Source organism: Malania oleifera, chromosome 11 (assembly GCF_029873635.1).
Source record: "Malania oleifera isolate guangnan ecotype guangnan chromosome 11, ASM2987363v1, whole genome shotgun sequence".
Classification (NCBI taxonomy): Eukaryota; Viridiplantae; Streptophyta; class Magnoliopsida; order Santalales; family Ximeniaceae; genus Malania; species Malania oleifera.
In genome coordinates, this window is record NC_080427.1 from 4,086,993 (window position 1) to 4,089,723 (window position 2,731).

The following is a 2,731-nucleotide window of genomic DNA, read 5'->3' on the forward strand; positions in this document are numbered from 1 at the left end:
GAAGAAATTTGAAAAACACCTCCTTAAATGAATTAATAGGTTCTCTCCTCACATATGAGATAACTATAAACGAAAGAAGTGGAAAATCTAAAATGAAAGAATCCATCGCTTTTAAAACCTCAAATGAAAGTTCTATTGATGAAGTTGAAGAGACAATGGATGTCACGACCTGCTCATTTTTCCACTTATTATTATTTTTTATAATAATATCATCATATCATAAAATCAATACTACATATCCCACAATCCAGCTCAGTAGGTCATCATCCACCTGGACTCGTGGGTATTAGAGATATAACAGAACATATAGCAGAAGCCTATGCAGCAGAAAGTATAAAATTATATACATCTCATCATAATGTGCATAACACATACCAGAGTACTACAAACACTATCTCTCAGTATATACATCCCAAAAATAAATCTAGGGACAATTCCCACAAAAATCTAAATGTCCCTACCAAGACTCACGCTTCCAACAAGGGCAGATAACTGCTCTATGTCAGCGGGGCCTTTCCCGTTCTCCTATCTAGGGCTCCTGAAAAGTTAATGAAATTTAGGGGTGAGATATCTCTTAGTAAGGGAAATAAACTAATACTAGTGTGTGGTAACATGAGTATTTCGTGCTCTACATATATCATACATAACATAATCAGTACTGTTTATTAAATCTGGGAAAACATAAGTATATCAAAACATGGCAGAACATACTGCATTCTCATAAACATTTCCCATCTCATATCATAATAATAATAACATAAAACAATCTTGGTAGGTTAGCTGATTGTTGTCATGTATTACCACCACATGACTGGGTTGTGTAGCCCGAAAGCGGGACCTGACAATGGTTGGCCAACCACTGCCAAGTCAATAGTCTAGTCTGTAGGTCCGATGGGTCTACCCAGACTGGTCCGTACACTAGGGGCGATAACAACACACTTCTTGAAAATAACCACATCGACCATCCAATCTCACACCACTTCGTACAGCGGCGTTAACACAGATATCATGATCACGAGGACCATGGACACATAGGAACGGTACCATGCAGGCCAACCAGGTTCTGATATCATATACATATACTAAAATTGTGATACATAGATATCTCATATCATTCATTTTCACATCAATCATATCATTTCACATATATACGTGTATCATGAAAATCATCGGCCCGTACGCCGTTATTACACATTTTATCATAGCACGATCTGTACGCTGGCAAATCACATAGTACAGCCCGTACGCTGGCAAATCACATAGCACGGCCCGTACGCCGGCAAATCACATAGCACAGCTCGCATGTTGGCAAATCACATAGCACAGCCTGTACGCTGGCAAACCACATAGCACAGCCCGTATGTTGGCAAATCACATAGCACGGCCCGTACGCCGGAAAACATATCCACACACACACACACACACACACACACATATATATATATATATAAACATCTCGGCCCGTACGCCGGTTTTCCATCATAAAAATCCATATCATCAATATTCCCAGAAAACAGCATTTCACAATATTTTTACTCATGCCACACAGTAGATTTTCCACATATTCAATATACGATCATTTTCATAGTATTTTGCAAATATAAAACATATATATATATATATATATAAACATATACATTTTTCATAAATCAAATGATAACTATATGTATATAAGCATTTCCCAAAATAGTACTAGCTTAGTTTATCCCCTTACTTGATTCTTGGAAAGCCCCTAATAAAACTACCCCGCACCCACAGGGTTCCTAACTCAACACCCTGAAAATGAAAAATCCCAGAATTGAAGTTCAGTATTTCGAAGCATACAATATTTTCCTCAACTGCCAAAAACTCAAATATTGAGTAGAAAGTTTTTACCCAAAAGCATTCAAGTTTAACACCCGAGGGGTTCCCTGACCAATACCCTGAAACTGAAAACCTCCAGTATTAAACTTTAGTATTTTCATGCGCACAATATTTCTTATAACTAGCTCAAGACCAAATATGACTTAAAAAGTCTTACCTCAACTTTGGGATGATTTCCAACTATCTTTCTCCCACGATCCGCTCCAGCAGATTTGGAGAGAACTCCACCAGGAGCATCGTGGTGACTTCGGATTGTCGATTCAACGTAAAAATAGCCCAAAAATGAAGAGAGAGAGAGAGAAAGTGAGCCGAAGGGGGGGGGGAGAGAGAGTGTTAGCTTCTTTGAGAAGCTTAAATTATCCGGATTTTCATATATATAAAATAGAGGATTTCGTCAACGAGCCCATTCTTCGTCGACGAGTCCTTAACAAATTTCGTAGACGAGACCCTATATTCGTTTACAAAATTCAGGCTGCCTTAGAACCCCTATCGGTATTTTCTCATTGACGAAGCCCTGTGTTCGTTGACGAATTCTCTTAAGCCTTCGTCAACGAATTCCCCGTATTTGTCAACGAAGTCCTGCTGATCCCCCCCCTTTTTCCGTTAGTCCTTCCAAAGTTCAATGAAGTCGATGGCCTCCTTCTGTTTCCGATTTCCATATCCCTTTTCTTTTATTATTTAACTACCATTTTATTCGGGTCGTTACAATAGATGATAACGATATAGCCCTCATAACCAAGAGACTTGCAAAAATCCTTAGAAAGAAGAATAAAAGAAATTTCTAGGACTTAAAATCAAATGAAGAAGAAATTAATGAAAAGAAAACAAAGAAAGAACCTCCTACATGCTATAATTGCAAGAAAGTTGG